The sequence below is a fragment of the Balaenoptera physalus genome (assembly GCF_965194825.1).
Source record: "Balaenoptera physalus genome assembly, chromosome: 1".
Taxonomy (NCBI): domain Eukaryota; kingdom Metazoa; phylum Chordata; class Mammalia; order Artiodactyla; family Balaenopteridae; genus Balaenoptera; species Balaenoptera physalus.
The window spans coordinates 58,834,413-58,852,238 of record NC_138882.1 but is presented as its reverse complement, the minus strand read 5'-3'; the positions used below and the strand labels follow the sequence as shown (position 1 = coordinate 58,852,238).

The 17,826-nt window shown below is 39.5% G+C and overlaps 1 protein-coding gene and 1 long non-coding RNA gene across 2 annotated transcripts in view; one reads left to right on the top strand and one right to left on the bottom strand.

The window, feature by feature from the left end:
• Positions 1-17,826, top strand: part of RABGAP1L (RAB GTPase activating protein 1 like) — a 786,837-nt gene that overhangs the window by 27,862 nt on the left and 741,149 nt on the right. The window lies entirely within an intron of this gene.
• LOC309649531 overlaps positions 8,282-17,826 on the bottom strand; it is a 58,978-nt gene continuing 49,433 nt past the window's right edge. Inside the window, exon 2 of the long non-coding RNA XR_014257187.1 lies at positions 8,282-9,168. This is a non-coding gene — a long non-coding RNA (uncharacterized lncRNA). The remainder of the gene's footprint in view (positions 9,169-17,826) is intronic.

Genomic DNA, 17,826 nt, shown 5'->3' with positions numbered 1-17,826 from the left:
AGTTCTTAGGCAGGAGAAGAGAAATTCATATGATCAATCTGTCATCTTCAACTAGAATCTACTGGAGAAGTGTAAAAGCTCTCAGAAAGACAACTTTTGGATTACTCTTGCTGGTTGTCATTAACGGAGGTAGCAAGATTTACAGAAGTAGTCTTTAAATCTCACTTTTAAGCTTTCTGTCTGAACCTATTAACTTAGCTGAGCAGAGCATGGTAAAATAATGCCAAGGTCATGAGTTTGATCTCCATGAAGGTCAGTTAGCCTTACTTAATTTCGCGGGCTCCATCTTCTCCCTCAACTCACAGAGAGAGTCAAGAATGTTGTTTTATGGGAAAGAAATCCAAAAAAGAGGGGAATACATGTACACATATAGCTGATTCACTTTGCTGTACAGTAGAAACTGACACAACATTGTAAAGCAGCTATACTCCAATAAAATTTAATTAAAAAAAAAAGAATGTTGTTTTGGGTAGCTATGAAATAGGTAAGAAATAATACAGCTTTCATTTTACTGCTGTTGTTAAGATTCTGTGTCCTATGCTGCTACAAGAACTTAAAGGGAACAAAGTTTTCTGCTGGTGGAAAATCAAATCTGCCTTAGATTGTCTCCCCAGAAGCAGACTCTTAGAGGGTGATTTGTGGAGAAAGGTTTATTGAGAAGTAATCTGGGGACAACACCTGTAAAGAGTGAGGGCAGTGGGAAAAATTGATCTTTGATGCAGTCACAGCAGAGGCCTCAGCTGATCCCACAAGAAGTTTTGGATCTGGGAGTCCCTTCAGAGATGTTCTACCTTGAGACAAGAGATCAGACATTTATAACCTCACATTGACCAGTTGTTGGATGAGAACTATCCTTAGGAAAGAAGCATAAACTCCTGGGGAAGTGGCTCTCATTAGCTGATGGCAATTTCCAGAGTGTTTTGAAGTTTTGGTCACCAGTCAGTTGGGGTAGCAGACCATAGTATTGTCTATACTATATAAAGTACTGACCTCTTGAAAGTTTAAGAGCTAAAATATTTGTTCTTCCTTTCACTTCTCCTAGATTCTTATGGGGAGAATAAAATGAGTGGTTAAATGGCAGAAGTGCAACTATATTTGGAGTGAGAAGGAACAAAGGATCTGTTCAGTCCGTAAACCAGATAATTAGCCTCCAGGAAACAAAATGAATGGAATAAACTCTCCAGGGGCTTGAGAATTTTTATTCCACATTATTTCTTGCATTTGTGCATTTTGAGTATATTTACTTTGGTCAACAATCATTCTTAGGTTTTATTTTTATTTATTTTTTTGGCCATGTCCCACGGCTCACAGGATCTTAGTTCCCCAACCAGGGATCAAACCTGTGCCCTCCGCAGTGGAAGCGTGGAGTCCTAACCACTGGACAGCCAGGGAATTCCCAATTCTTAGGATTTAAACATGAAGCCAAAGTTGTTATGTTTATGGTGTTAAATTTGGGATAAGTTCAAAGACAATACCTTCAGGAGAAAGAAAACACTCAATGTATTTCAACTTCAGTTAACAGAGCACAGAAAAATAATAGTCAAAAATTCTCACTAATTTTTCACTCTTTATTTATGGAGAAAGCATAAACTAGTGACTCATTACTAAAATAGATGTCTTTAAGCATATATACAAAAAAACATTTTATTAGTACATTATATTAATGTTTATAGCAGTGATATATAATACTGCCTATAGGGACTTCCCTGGTGGCGCAGTGGTTAAGAATCTGCCTGCCACAAGAATATACAATGGAGAAAAGACAGCCTCTTCAATAAGTGGTGCTGGGAAAACTGGACAGCTACAAGTAAAAGAATGAAATTAGAACACTCCCTAACACCATACACAAAAATAAACTCAAGATGGATTAAAGACCTAAATGTAAGGCCAGCTTTTGACCCACCTCCTAGAGAAATGGAAATACAAACAAAAATAAACAAATGGTACCTAATGAAACTTAAAAGCTTTTGTGCAGCAAAGGAAACCATAAACAAGACAAAAAGACAACCCTCAGAATGGGAGAAAATATTTGCAAATGAAGCAACTGACAAAGGATTAATCTCCATAATATACAAGTAGCTCATGCATCTCAATATCAGAAAAACAAACAACCCAATCCAAAAATGGGTAGAAGACCTAAATAGACATTTCTCCAAAGAAGATATACAGATTGCCAACAAACACATGAAAGGAGGCTCAACATCACTAGTCATTAGAGAAATGCAAACCAAAACTACAGTGAGGTATCCCCTCACACCAGTCAGAATGGCCATGGTCAAAAAATCTACAAACAATAAATGCTGGAGAGGGCGTGGAGCAAAGGGAACCCTCTTGCACTGTTGGTGGGAATGTAAATTGATACAGTCACTATGGAGAACAGTATGGAGTTTCCTCAAAAAACTAAAAATAGAACTACCATACGACCCAGCAATCCCACTACTGGGCATATACTCTGAGAAAGCCATAACTCAAAAAGAGTCATGTACCACAATGTTCATTGCAGCTCTATTTACAACAGCCAGGACCTGGAAGTAACCTAAATGTCCATCGACAGATGAATGGATAAAGAAGATGTGGCATATATACAATGGAATATTTTTCAGCCATGAAAAGAAACGAAACTGAGTTATTTGTAGTGAGGTGGATGGACATAGAGACCGTCATACAGAGTGAAGTAAGTCAGAAAGAGAAAAACAAATACAGTATGCTAACACATATATATGGGATCTAAAAAAAAAAAAAAAAAGAAAATGGTTCTGAAGAACCTAGGGGCAGGACAGGAATAAAGACGCAGACATAGAGAATGGACTTGAGGACACGGGGAGCGGGAAGGGTAGGCTGGGATGAAGTGAGAGAGTGGCATGGACATATATACACTACCAAATGTAAAACAGATAGCTAGTGGGAAGCAGCCGCATAGCACAGGGAGATCAGCTCTCAGTGCTTTGTGTCCACCTAGAGGGGTGTGATAGGGAGGGTGGGAGGGAGATGCAAGACGGAGGAGGTATGGGGATGTATGTATATGTATAGCTGATTCACTTTGTTATACAGCAGGAACTAACACACCATTGTAAAGCAATTATACTCCAATAAAGATGTTAAACAACAACAACAACAAAAAATCCACCTGCCAATGCAGTGGACATGGGTTTGATCCCTGGTCCGGGAAGATCCCACATGCCGTGGAGCAACTAAGCCCATGTGCCACAACTACTGAGCCTGCGTGCTGCAACTACTGAAGCCCGTGCTCCTAGAGCCCACGCTCCGCAACAAGAGAAGCCACCGCAATAAGCTCACACACCACAAGGAAGACCCAACACAGCCAAAAATAAATAAATAATTAATTAATTAAAAAAAAATACTGCCTATACTGTATGCTCTAAAATTGTGTTTTGTTGTTGTCAGTAAAAATATTTTTAATGCTTTAGAAAAAATGATCGAGGAAAATAGGATATCAGTTAGAGTACTTCCATTTCCAGCCTTCCTGCCCTACCACCAAGTCCATCTCAATCACTCTTCCCCTCTCCTGGACTAGGGTTTATGTATGCTATTTTATATCTAATAATTACATTTTACTCCTTGGAAAAGGTAGAGAATTTTAATAACATCTTCTGACGCATTTTGTTGTTGCTAAAAAGTCAGAAATTCAACATTTTCTAAGCAAAGATATATCAAAATCATTCAAAACATAGCTAAATAAAACAATGGTTTGAAACTTTAATTCTGTTTTCTCAAGCTTCAAGTCTGTGGAAAACCAAAGGTAAAGAACAATAAGGGAATTTCACAGCTTAAAAGCCTATTTCTCATTGTTCCTGGGAAACTGAAGAACATTAGTCAACTAACCGGAAACTTTAAAAGAGGGAGGGAGCAAATTTTTGTTAGGCGGTGACTTAATGGGTTCAACATGACAAGACGCATGTGAAGAGAAGTGGTGGCTGAGTCATGTGTAGGGAACAACTGAGCTTCAACGGGCAGCTGAATTCAGCGTCATGCGGTAATTGAGAACAACTTAAGTTGGTTTCTCTGTGTCACAATAAAGGCTGGGAAGATGGTTTCAGCATCATCTCAGAGAATCTTCAGGAAACTCTGGAGTTAGGCTCATTTGGTTGGATTTTGTTCCATATGCTCAATGGCTCCTGCCTTTGTGTCAGCAAGGGCTCCATCACCCATGAAATGTTAGAGCTGTAAAATTCAAAAGGTACTTTAGATAGACTGTGAAATATAAGTCTTCCTCCCTCCTCTGTTCTCCAGCCTTCTCATTCCCTTGCCAGAGGCAAGCATTGCTTCCATTCCATTCCATTGTGTATTTGCCCCTAAGATATTCTAAAATGTAGGTTTTAAAAGGCCACACTTTCTATTTTTGCTGCCACTACCTCCTTGTCACTTAGAATCAATGTAATAATTTTGTCTTATGATTTTATAGTAAACGTCTGTTGGCTTTTAATGATCAATTACTATTTCTAAAAGTGATCCTAAACAATGTGTGTGTGTCCTTGAATTTCTGCTGGGACAGATTTCTGTGGTTTCTGGTTACGTACTGAAATTTCTTTGAGGGCCAGACAGGAAATCAAAATATGTAAAATGGCTGGGAGAAGACAACAGGAAGTGGAGGGCAGGGTACAAACTGAAGTGCCCAGTCTAAAGGTATTTCAAATACCAAGACTGTTATATACATATTACTACTAAACTATCTAGTTTTGTAGTCCTTTATTGTACAATTTACTCTTCTTAAAAATCATAAACATACTTACCCACCACCAGTCTTCTAGCACTTAGTCCATTTTTCCTAATTCATAATTACAAAAAGCAATTTAATAATTTTAGGATCCTGATAGATAATTTGGTTGGGTCCCAAGGGATTTAAATATGGTATGGAAGTGTCTTACTTTCATTAGGCAGAATCACAGCATGCTTAAGGTCACAGGCTCTGAAGTCAGAGACCTGAGTTTGAACTTTGGCTTGGACATTGGCCAGCTGGGGCAAATTCCTTAAGCCTTTGGGCACTTACCTTCTTTATCTACAAAAGGGGATAACAATCCCTTTGCTTTGAAGATTGTATTAGATAACGTAGGTTAAGGGCTTAGCACAGTGCCTGGCATCTACTTGGTGATCAGTAAGTGATTGCAGTTATCATTACAGTACTTTGAAGACCTTGGTACAAACTTATGCTGCTTTAGACTTGAATTTCCTCTTTTTTTTAAAGGTTTTTTTTTTTAATTAATTAATTAATTAATTAATTAATTTTTTGGCTGTGTTGGCCCTTTGTTGCTGCACGCGGGCTTTTCTCTAGTTTTGGCGAGCTGGAGCTACTCTTCGTTGCGGTGCTCGGGCTTCTCATTGCGGTGGCTTCTCTTGTTGCCGAGCACGGGCTCTAGGCGCGCGGGCTTCAGTAGTTGCAGCACATGGGCTCAGTAGTTGTGGCTCGCGGTCTCTAGAGGGCAGGCTCAGTAGTTGTGGCGCACGGGCTTAGTTGCTCCATGGCATTTGGGATCTTCCCAGACCAGGGCTCGAACCCGTGTCCCCTGCATTGGCAGGCAGATTCTTAACCACTGCACCACCAGGGAAATCCCTTAAATTCCCTCTTAACCAATTGTTTCCTACTTTTAAAAAAAAAATTATTATTATTATTTTAAATTAATTTATTTAATTATTTTTGGCTGTGTTGGGTCTTCGTTTCTGTGCGAGGGCTTTCTCCAGTTGCGGCAAGCGGGGGCCACTCTTCATCGCGGTGCGTGGGCCTCTCACTATCGCGGCCTCTCGTTGCGGAGCACAGGCTCCAGACGTGCAGGCTCAGTAGTTGTGGCTCACGGGCCTAGTTGCTCTGCAGCATGTGGGATCTTCCCAGACCAGGGCTCGAACCTGTGTCCCCTGCATTAGCAGGCAGATTCTCAACCATTGCGCCACCAGGGAAGCCCCCTTCCTACTTGTTTTAATCCAGAAGTCATTTCTGACAAAAGGCAGAAACAAGACAGGAATTGATTCATTCGATAATAAATATTTATTAGAATATCTTTTACATGACAGGTACGATTCCGGGCAGAGTATTGAAGACAAAACTCCTCTTCTCATGCAACTTACCTTAGAGTGAGGGAGACAGACAACAAACAAATTAACAATATATAATACAGTTTCAGGTATTGATAGGTGCTAAGATATAAAGTAGAGTTAAGAGCCTAGGGTGTGAAGGTGGTGGGGGCAGAAAGGGACTAAAATATTGGTGAATCATAGTTGATGGGCTCCTTGCTGACACAGAGGCAGGAACCAATGAATTAACATTGCCATTGGACTCAAGAAGTAGGTTAGTCCGTTTTTCTTCACACCCTTCTTAGCATTTATTCACAAGGCTTAGTTCATCTGGTTTCAGCCTTCCTGATAACTTTATGTTGGAGCCAATCTCTTATACCTGTTCTTGGCTATGGACCCTACTTTCTGTCTTTTGTATTTTTTATTAAGAATTGAGATTACAATACGTTGCATACTTGAAACTAATATAATGTTATATGTCAATTATATCTCAGTTTAAAAAAATACAAAAAGGCGGGCTTCCCTGGTGGCACAATGGTTAAGAATCCACCTGCCAATGCAGGGGACACGGGTTCGAGCCCTGGTCGAGGAAGATCCCACATGCCGTGGAGCAGCTAAGCCCGCGAGCCACAACTACTGAAGCTCACACGCCTAGAGCCCGTGCTCAGCAACAAGAGAAGCCACCGCGATGAGAAGCCGGCGCGCGGCAACGAAGAGTAGCCCCTGCTCACAGCAAATAGAGAAAACCCGCGCACAGCAACGAAGACCCAACGCAGCCAAAAATAAAATTAAAAAAAAAAAAAAAGGCAGTAATGGAACAACAAGCCGTTAAAAAAAAGAATTGATATTATCAGAGACCTTCCTGTGTAACCACAGTGACTTCCCTGGTTCCCTCTTGGTTTTAGTCTTCACCGGAGTTGTTTGCAAATGCTTCCCCTAACACTTTACTGGTGATACCCTATAGTCATGTAGCCATCCTTCCACAGACCGTGTCTGCCTTCTTGTACAAACCTTGAGACACAATTCATTTTTTTGTCACATTCCCTGAAAACAAACATGTTCCACAAAATATTGAGAAGTAAAGCCAGTTTTTACTAATGATTTCCTGGGAAGAAAAAGGTGTAGAGTTGCAAGGCATATCACACAACATATAACTTTCAATTCCCAGTTGGACATTTTTGTCACCTTCCCCAAATACTGCGAGCCACCGGATCTCTCACTGTCTTCTAACCCTTTGTATACCCTCCCCTTAGAGTAATTTAGCACTTTTCAACTTCTCCAAGTTATAATTTTCAACCTTCCCTTAGACTTTTATTTTTTTAATGTTTTTGTTGAAGTATAGTTGATTTATAGTGTTGTGTTAGTTTCTGGTGTACAGCGAAGTGATTCAGTGATATTTTTATATATATGTATATACATATATATATATTCTTTATCAGATTCTTTTCCATTATAGGTTATTACAAGATATTGAATATAGTTCCCTATATATAGTGCTATACAGTAGGACCTTGGTGTTTATTTTATATACAGTAGTGTGCATCTGTTAATCCCAAACTCCTAATTTATCTGTCTCCCTGCCTTTTCTCTTTGGTAACCATAAATTTGTTTTCTATGTCTGTGAGTCTGTTTCCGTCTTGTAAGTTCATTTGCATCTTTTTTTTTAGATTCTGAATATGTGATATCACTCAACCTTCCCATAGACTTTTGAAGCCTAGCCTTCTCTAAATTGGTAGGTCTGACCCTGAGGAAGGATTCTCCTGCTCCCTTCCCCCCAGTCATGTTATTTATCTTGTTACATTTCCAGTTCTCTTTTTCCAGGCCAAATCTCTCCTGCGAACTCCTGTTCTCTATATCTAGTTGCCACCTGTCTTCTCTGCCTGGATATCCTGTAGGTCTTTATTTGATCACGCCTCAAATCAAACTTGCATTCTTCCCTGTCTTTCCAATTCTATTTCTCTTCTATATTTTCTATTTCAGAAAATGATACCACCATCTACCCAGGTACTTCACGGCAGAAACCTGGGAACCATCCTTGACTCTTCCCTCCTTTCTCATACCTTCTGTGTTATCACTGCTCCCATCCATTTAGCAATCAATTACCAGGTTCTGTTGAGTCTATTTCCTAAGATTTTTAAATCTACTTCTTTCCATCCTCGCTAGCCATAATGAATGGGTTGCTTCTGCTGAAAAATGTACAACAGTGCTCATTGTTTCACAAATAAAATAAAAACTTCTTTGCTTTTTAAAATGGATATTAACATGAAAACACTTTATTATGATCAGAGGGTTGTTAGGAGTTTCCCTCTCAAGAAAGCCATTTACACATTAATTTGTAAAGATTCCTTTCACTACCTCCTTCTCTTTTTAGTGTTTATCTTCATGAAAGATATATATGCCTCTAAAGAGAAAAATAATTTTATAAGGTTTGAAACTAAAATGAGCAGTCCCCTCACATCTCACCCATTCTTTCTCTGTAGAGGCAGCACTTTTCAACGCTTTAATTAATTCATTTGGTATTCCAGATCTGTAAGTGTGCTATCTTTCTACTTCTGAATTTTTTTTTAATTGAGGTATAGTTGGTTTACAATATTATATTAGTTTCAGGTGTATAACATAGTGATTCAAATTTTTTATAGATTATACTCCATTTAAAGTTATTATAAAATATTGGCTATATTCCCTGTGTTATACAATATATCCTTGAAGCTTATTTATTTGATTTTATTATTTTTTTAATAGATCTTTATTGGAGTATAATTGCTTCACAATACTGTTAGTTTCTGTTGTACAGCAAAGTGAATCAGCCATATGCAGACACATGTCCCCATATCCCCTCCCTCTTGAGCCTCCCTCCCATCCTCCCTATCCCACCCCTCTAGGTCATCGCAAAGCACTGAGCCGATCTCCCTGTGCTATGCTGCTGCTTCCCACTAGCTAATTATTTTACAATTGGTAGTGTATATATGTTAATGCTACTCTCCCTTTGCCCCAGCTTCCCCCTCCACCCCCAGTGTCCTCAAGTACCTTCTCTATGTCTATGCCTTTATTCCTGCCCTATCACTAGGTTCATCAATACCATTTTTTTTTTTTTTAGATTCCATATATATGTGTTGGCATACAGTATTTGTTTTCTCTTTCTGACTTACTTCACTCTGTATGACAGACTCTAGGTCCATCCACCTCACTACAAATAATTTCGTTTCTTTTTATGGCCAAGTAATATTCCATTCTATATATGTGCCACATCTTCTTTATCCATTCATCTGTTGACGGACATTTAGGTTGGTTCCATGTCCTGGCTATTGCAAATAGTGCTGCAATGAACATTGTGGTACATGACTCTTTTTGAATTATGGTTTTCACAAGGTATATGCCCAGTAGTGGGATTGCTGGGTCATATGGTAGTTCTATTTTTAGTTTTTTAAGGAAACTCCATACTGTTTTCCGTAGTGGCTGTATCAATTTACGTTCCCACCAACAATGCAGGAGGGTTCCTTTTTCACCACACCCTTTCCAGCATTTATTCTTTCTAGATTTTTTGATAATGGCCATTCTGACTGGCGTGAGGTGATACCTCATGTAGTTTTGATTTGCATTTCTCTAATAGTTAGTGATGTTGAGCAACTTTTCATGTGCCTCTTGGCCATCTGTATGTCTTCTTTGGTGAAATGTCTATTTAGGTCTTCCACCCATTTTTTAATTGAATTGTTTGTTTTTTTGATATTGAGCTCCATGAGCTGTTTGTATATTTTGGAGATTAATCCTTTGTCCATTGTTTCATTTGCAAATATCTCCTCCCATTCTGAGGGTTGTCTTTTTGTCTTGTTTATGGTTTCCTTTGCTGTGCAAAAGCTTTTAAGTTACATTAGGTACCATTTGTTTATTTTTGTTTTTATTTCCATTACTCTAGGAGGTGGGTCAAAAAAGATCTTGCTGTGGTTTATGTCAAAGAGTGTTTTTCCTATGTTTTCCTCTAAGAGTTTTGTAGTGTCTGCTCTATGTAGTGATTTAGGTCTTTAATCCATTTGGAGTTTATTTTTATATATGGTGTTAGGTAGTGTTCTAATTTCATTAACATGTAGCTGTCCAGTTTTCCCAGCACCACCTATTGAAGAGGCTGTTTTTTCTCCATTGTATATTCTTGCCTCCTTTGTGAAAGATAAGGTGACCATATGTGCATGGGTTTATCTCTGGGCTTTCTATCCTGTTCCATTGATCTATATTTCTGTTTTTGTGCCAGTACCATACTATCTTGATTACTGTAGTTTTGTAGTATAGTCTGAAGTCAGGGAGCCTGATTCCTCCAGCTCCATTTTTCTTTCTCAAGATTGCTTTGGCTCTTCGAGGTCTTTTGTGTTTCCATACGAATTGTAAAATTTTTTGTTCTAATTCTGTGAAGAATGCCATTGGTAGTTTGATAGGGATTGCATTGAATCTGCAGATTGCTTTGGGTAGTATTGTCATTTTTACAATATTGATTCTTCTAATCCAAGAACATGTTATATTTCTCCATCTGTCATCTTTGATTTCTTTCATCAGTGTTTTATAGTTTTCTGAGTACAAGTCTTTCACCTCCTTAGGTAGGTTTATTCCTAGGTATTTTATTCTTTTTGTTGCGATGGTAAATGGGATTGTTTCCTTCATCTCTCTTTCTGATTTTTTGTTGTTAGTGTAGGAATGCCAGAGATTTCTGTGCATTAATTTTGTATCCTGTAACCTTACCAAATTCATTGATTAGTTCTAGTAGTTTTCTGGTGGCATCTTATTTTTTTCTTTTTTTGAAATTAATTAATTAATTAATTAATTAATTAATTATTTTTGGCTGCGTTGGGTCTTTGTTGCTGCGCGCGGGCTTTCTCTAGTTGCGTCGAGCAGGGGCTACTCTTCGTTGCTGTGCGTGGGCTTCTTATTACGGTGGCTTCTCTTGTTGCAGAGTGTGGGCTCTAGGCACACAGGCTTCAGTAGTTGTGGCTCGCGGGCTCTAGAGCGCAGGCGTAGTAGTTGTGGCACACGAGCTTTGTTGCTCTGCAGCATGTGGGATCTTCCCGGACCAGGGATAGAACCCATGTTCCCTGCATTGGCAGGCGGATTCTTAACCACTGTGCCATGAGGGAAATCCTGATGGCCTCTTTAGGATTTTCTATGTACAGTATCATGTCATCTGCAAACAGTGACAGTTTTACTTCTTCTTTTCCAATTTGGATTCCTTTTATTTCTTTTTCTTCTCTGACTGCCATGGCTAGGGCTTCCAAAACTATGTTGAATAAGAGTGGCGAGGGTGGACATCCTTGTCATGTTCCTGATCTTAGTGGAAATGCTTTCAGTTTTTCACCATTGAGTATGATGCTTGCTGTGGGTTTGTCATATATGGCCTTTATTATGTTGAGGTAGGTTCCCTCTATGCCCACTTTCTGGAGAGTTTTTATCATAAATGGGTGCTGAATTTTGTCAAAAGCTTTTTCTGCATCTATTAAGATGACCATATGGTTTTTATTCTTCAATTTGTTAATATGGTGTATCACATTCATTGATTTGCATGTATTGAAGAATCCTTGCACCCCTGGGATAAATCTCACTTGACCATGGTGTATGATCCTTTTAATATGTTGTTGGATTCTGTTTGCTAGTATATTGTTCAGGATTTTTGCATCTATATTCATCAGTGATATTGGTCTGTAGTTTTCTTTTTTGTGATATCTTTTTCTGCTGTTGGTATCAGGGTGATGGTGGCTTTGTAGAGTGAATTTGGGAGTGTTCTTCCCGCTGCAATTTTTGGAAGAGTTTGAGAAGGATCATTGTTAGTTCTTCTCTAAACGTTTGATAGAATTCACCTGTGAAGCCATTTGGTCCCAGACTTTTGTTTGTTGGAACATTTTTAATTACAGTTTCAATTTCATTACTTGTGATAGGTCTGTTTATATTTTCTAATTCTTCCTGGTTCAGTCTTGGAAAATTGTTCCTTTCCAAGAATTTGTCCATTTCTTCATGGTTATCCATTTGATTGGCATATAGTTGTTTGTAGTTGTCTTTTATAATCCTTTGTATTTCTACGATGTCAGTTGTGACTTCTCCTTTTTCATTTCTAATTTTTTTTTAAAATTAATTTATTTATTTTAGTTATGGCTGTGTTGGGTCTTCGTTTCTCTGCGAGGGCTTTCTCTAGTTGTGGCAAGCGGGGGCCACTCCTCATCGCAGTGCGTGGGCCTCTCACTATCGCGGCTTCTCTTGTTGCGGAGCACAGGCTCCAGACGCGCAGGCTCAGTAACTGTGGCTCACGGGCCCAGTTGCTCCACGGCATGTGGGATCCATTTACATTCAAGGTTATTATCAATAAGTGTGTTCCTGTTACCATTTTCTTAATTGTTTTGGGTTTTTTTATTTTTTAATTTTTTTTAAGCACTGTGAACACTTGCATGACCAAGATCAGGTTTAATTATTATAATTTTTTTTTAAAAATTTATTTATTTATTTATTTTTGGCTGTGTTGGTTCTTCATTTCTGTGCGAGGGCTTTCTCTAGTTGTGGCAAGTGGGGGCCACTCCTCATCGCAGTGCGTGGGCCTCTAACTATCGTGGCCTCTCTTGTTGTGGAGGACAGGCTCCAGACACGCAGGCTCAGTAATTGTGGCTCACGGGCCCAGTTGCTCCGCGGCATGTGGGATCCTCCCAGACCAGGGCTTGAACCCGTGTCCCCTGCATTGGCAGGCAGATTCTCAACCACTGCACCACCAGGGAAGCCCCTTGGGTTTGTTTTTGTGGGTCTTTTTATTCTCTTGTGTTTCCTTCCTAGGGAAGTTTCTTTAGCATTTGTTGTTACGCTGGTTTGGTGGTGCAGAATTCTCTTAGCTTTTGCTTGTCTGAAAAGCTTTTGATTTCTCCATCGAATCTGAATGAGATTCTTGCTGGGTAGAGTAATCTTGGTTGTAGGTTTTTCCCTTTCATCACTTTAAGTATATCCCTCCACTCCCTTCTGGCCTGCAGAATTTCTGCTGAAAAATCAGCTGATAACCTCATGGGGATTTCTTTGTATGTTATTTTTTGTGTTTCCCTTGCTTCTCTTAATATGTTTTCTTTGAATTTAATTTCTGTTAGTTTGATTAATATGTGTCTTGGTGTGTTTTTCCTAGGGTTATCCTGTATGGGACTCTCTGTGCTTCCTGGACTTGGGTGACTATTTCCACTGTAGTTTTCCACTATAATCTCTTCAAATATTTTCTCAGACCCTTTCTTTTCCTCTTCCTCTTCTGGGACCCCTATAATTCGAATGTTGGTGCATTTAGTGTTGTCCCAGCGGTCTCTGAGATTGTCTTCAATCCTTTTCATTCTTTTTTCTTTACTCTGCTCCTCAGCAGTTATTTCCACCATTTTGTCTTCCAGCTCACTTATTCATTCTTCTGCCTCAGTTATTGTTATTGATTCCTTCTAGTGTACTTTTCATTTCATTTATTGTGTTGTTCATCTCTGTTTGTTTGTTCTTTAGTTCTTCTAGATCTTTTTTAAACATTTCTTGTATTTTCTCAATCCGTGCCTCCATTCTATATCCGAGATTCTGGATCATCATCTACTATCATTACTCTGAATTCTTTTTCAGGTAGATTGCCTATTTCCTCTTTTATTTGGTCTTGTAGGTTTCTACCTTGCTCCTTCATCTGTGACATATTTTTTTGCTGTCTCATTTTTTTTTTACCTTTTTTTTATGAGTGGGATTGTATTCCTGTCTTACTGGTTGTTTAGCCTGAGGCTCCACCACTGAAGTTTGTAGGCTATTGGGTGGAGCTGGATCTTGGTGCTGAGATGACGACCTCCGGGAGACCTCACTCTGATGAATATTCCCTGGGGTCTGAGGTTCTCTGTTAGTCCAGTGGTTTGGACTTGGAGTTCCCACTGCAGGAGCTTCAGCCCGACCCCTGGCTCGTGAACCAAGATCCCGCAAGCTGTGCAGGGAAGGAAAAAATAAAAATAAAAAAGGAGAACAATAACAAAGTAAAAATAAAATTAGACAAGGGAACTAACAGATATGTTAGAAAAAAAATAAAAATAAAAATATAAATGAAACAACAACCAGAAGGTAAAACAGAACCACAATAGTAAAAAAGAGGAAGAGAAAAAAAAAATTTGGAAAAGGCCTTGGCTGTGGAGGGCAGGACCTAGGCAGGGGTGAGATTTGGGTGGTGGGCGGGGCCTATGCTTTGGACCCACAGGACCGGAAAAGGCCATGGGTGGTGTGTGGGGGGGGTGGTGCTTAGGCTCAGCAGAACAGAAGACACCCACGCCTGTCCTCAGAGAGCGGGGAACCCCATCTGGGAGCCCAGCAGCCTTCCTGGGTTTGAGCAGGCTCTTCTGCTCCTCCCGTTCTGGAGGGCCCCTCCTGCCTGCCTCTCCTGATCTCCCTGGCCTCCCTCCTATGTCCCCAGGACCAACCTGGCCCGGAGGGGACCTCTGAGGGCATAGGACCCGGTCTGAGAGCCAGGCAGACTTCCCCGGCCGATTGGACAGGGGAAACGCTGGGCCCAATCCCCTGCTCTGAGCCCCTGAGTGTCCCTCCAGGTGTGGGAACTCCTCCCCCCCTCTCAGCCACCCCTCAGGGGTGCCAGTCCTGTCCAGCTTCCACTTCTCTTCCTCCCTCAGTCCCCCCATGTCCTACCTGTTCATTTGGGGGTTCTTCTCATCTCCTTGGGCATCAGGGTGCCCCACCAGTGTCTGGCAGTTGCCCTAGTTGTGGGGAGACTCGAACTCTGCATCTTCCCACACCGGCATCTTGACTCTGCCCCCCTTATTTATTTTATACATAGTAGTTTTAACCTCTAAATCCTCTACCTCTATCTTGCTTCCCCTCCCCACTTCCCTCTCCTTGCTGGTAACCGCTAGTTTGTTCTCTATGTCTGTTGAGTCTGTTTCTGTTTTGTTATATCATTGGTTTGTTTTACTTGTTAGATTCCACAACTACTGCTTAATTTTGAGCTTTAGGTCTTCCTGCAATTTCACTGTGGTGAAATTTTCTATTATGACCACATAAAAACTATTAACAGTTAAGTCAAGTAATAAACTATGACAACAATTCTTGTACAACTTTCTGTTTCCCCTAGAATTAGTAAGTGTCTTTTTTGAGGCTGTTGTTATACAGTTAGCTTTCTATATACTTATCAATAATTCAACCCCAACTCTCCACCAAATATCTAAATCTCTTCTCTATTCCTTCAGCTATATTAGGTATTCTTTTAATTTAATCTTCATGGCAAAATGTCTCCAGAGCATTCTAAACTGCTCCAACATGGACTAGCTGTGTGGTGCATGTCATCCTGGGATCTCCCTTCACCAATATCCTGGGAATTTTCACACCTCTTCCTGTATACCACATATTCCTTTCTTGTTTTATTTCCCCCCCTAATTTTAATGCAGCACCCACCAGTAGCTTCCTAAGACAGGATACATGGGAGGTAAATTGTTGAGATCTTGTATGTCTGAAAATATCCTTAATTTACTCTAACAGCTAATTGGTAGTTTTGGTGAGGTATATAATTCTAGGTTAGAAATAATTTTTCTTCAGAATGTTGAGGGTGTCTCCATTGTTGTCTAGCTTCCATTGTTGCTGAGAAGCTGTATTCATTTTCTCTTGCTGTTAACAAATCACCATGAATCTAGAGGCTTAAGCAATACCCATTTATCAGCTCATAATTCCATAGTTCAGAAATCTGAGCACAGCACAACTGGATTCTCTGCTTAGGATATCACAAGGCTGAAATCACCTCCAGGCTCATTCAGGAAGTTGGTAGAATTCAGCTCTTTGTGGTCATAAGACTGAGACCCCTATTTCCTTGCTGGCTGGCAGCCAGGGACCCCTCTCAGCTACTACAGGCATTTCTTGCCATGTGGCCTCCTTGTCTTCAAAGCCAGCTATGGAGAATCTCCTTTGTCAGGAAGAGCCCCATCACTTTTAGGCATCCTTTTCATGCTGATTAGGTCAAGCCTTTCTTAAAGTCAGCTGTGCCATATAACACAGCCTAGTTATGGGAGTGATATCCATCATATTCATAGTAAATATTTTCATAGTACACATGTACACAAGAGATGGGGAATCTTGAGGTTAGAATTATGCCCACCACAGAAGTCCAGATTTATTCTAATTCATGATCCATATTATATGTCCTATTTTTACCTGTGGAAGCTTGTAGAATTTTTCATTGTCTTCAGGTTTCTGAAATTTCATGATGTGCCTTCATATGGGTTTATTTTTATCTATTGTGTTGCACACTGTATGTCTTTTCAATCTGGAAACACACATCTTTCAATCCAATTTGAAGATGTTCATTGATTATTTCCTCCCTTTCATTTTCTCTTTTCTTGTTTTCTGGGACCCTAATTATTTGAATGTTGGTCCATCTGGATGAGTCTTCTTATTCTTTTTCCCACTCCTCTTCCCATTTTCTATCTCTGTTTTTTTACTCTTTGCTGTACTTGTTTTTCTACAGCAGCATCTTCCAGATATTGAATTTTTATTTGGGTTGTTTAAGTCTTAATTTACAAGGGCTGATTTTGTTTTTTTGTTTTGTTTTGTTTTGTTTGTTTGTCTTATGAATGTCTTTTTTATTTGGCATCATGTTCTTGTTTTATGGATGCAGTGTTTTCTCTTATTTCTCTGAGACTAATGAGGATTTTTTAAAAAAGAGTATTCTTCTCTCCACATGGTCTTTTTCCCCTCCAGTTACTTTTACATATTTGTTAGAGGCTTTTCTGAGATACCTGTGATCTTTACTCATCTGTTTAAACCACTGAAGAGCTGATTGTAAGCTTGAGCCCATGAAGAAGTCTCGCCTACTGTGAAGTGTACTGTAGAGTGAGCTGCTTTGGCCACTATGTTAAAGAACCCCCAATGCTAGTATCTTTACATCTCTCCTCTTGGACACCTCAAATAGTCCTGGAAATATATCTCAAAACTTTTAAAATCTCCTGCCTGGAGGCTGTTGGCCTAGTTTTCAGCTTCTTGGAGCTGAGTAGGGGAAAATAAATGAAGGAGTATATTCCTGGCAATGTGTCTGGAATTCAAAATTCTCTGGGTGTGGTATCAACATTAACATATGCCATGGTTTTCTATATTCACACCTGGTAGAGTGCTTAGAATGCACTCTTTGCCCCTCATCTTTGTCTTTTGAATTTCCACCATTCTTCAGAGATCAGTTCAATTGATTTGCCTAGAAACAATCCTTCCCACTTTTGTGATGATTTAAAATATGGTTCATACCACTCATAGCACATTAAGCATGCTTGCTTTGAATCATATATAATAATTGTTTACTTATCTCTTTACTAGAGACAAACTCTTTGAGGGCAGTGACTGTGTCTATACAATGGAGGTTCATATCATAGTTATCCTGCCCTTTATAGGCTTTTAACAAATACCTGTAGAATGACCAGTGATCACAAAATTACATTAATATTCTCCAAGACATATCTCTACTGATTCTTTAGGGCTTTCTGAAGAGACAGTTTTGATCTTATTCATTTGGTTATAGAGACATCATTCAGAAAAGTGCATTGTGTGGTTGGAAATGTAACAGGAATAGAGATGTAATGGCCCACCATCTTCTTATATCAGGTAACTCCCACGTGGAACAGTAAGTGTCAAATATATAAATATTAAGATAAAACTCTTTTTCCATTTCCTTTTCTGAACTGCTGCCAAATTATTGTCAGACACTTCCATGGCAGCAGGTACTACCAATTCTTAAATAATTTGAAACCAACTACCAACATTAGCTATTTTATGAATGGTTGACAATGCTTATGATAAGATGTCTAGTCA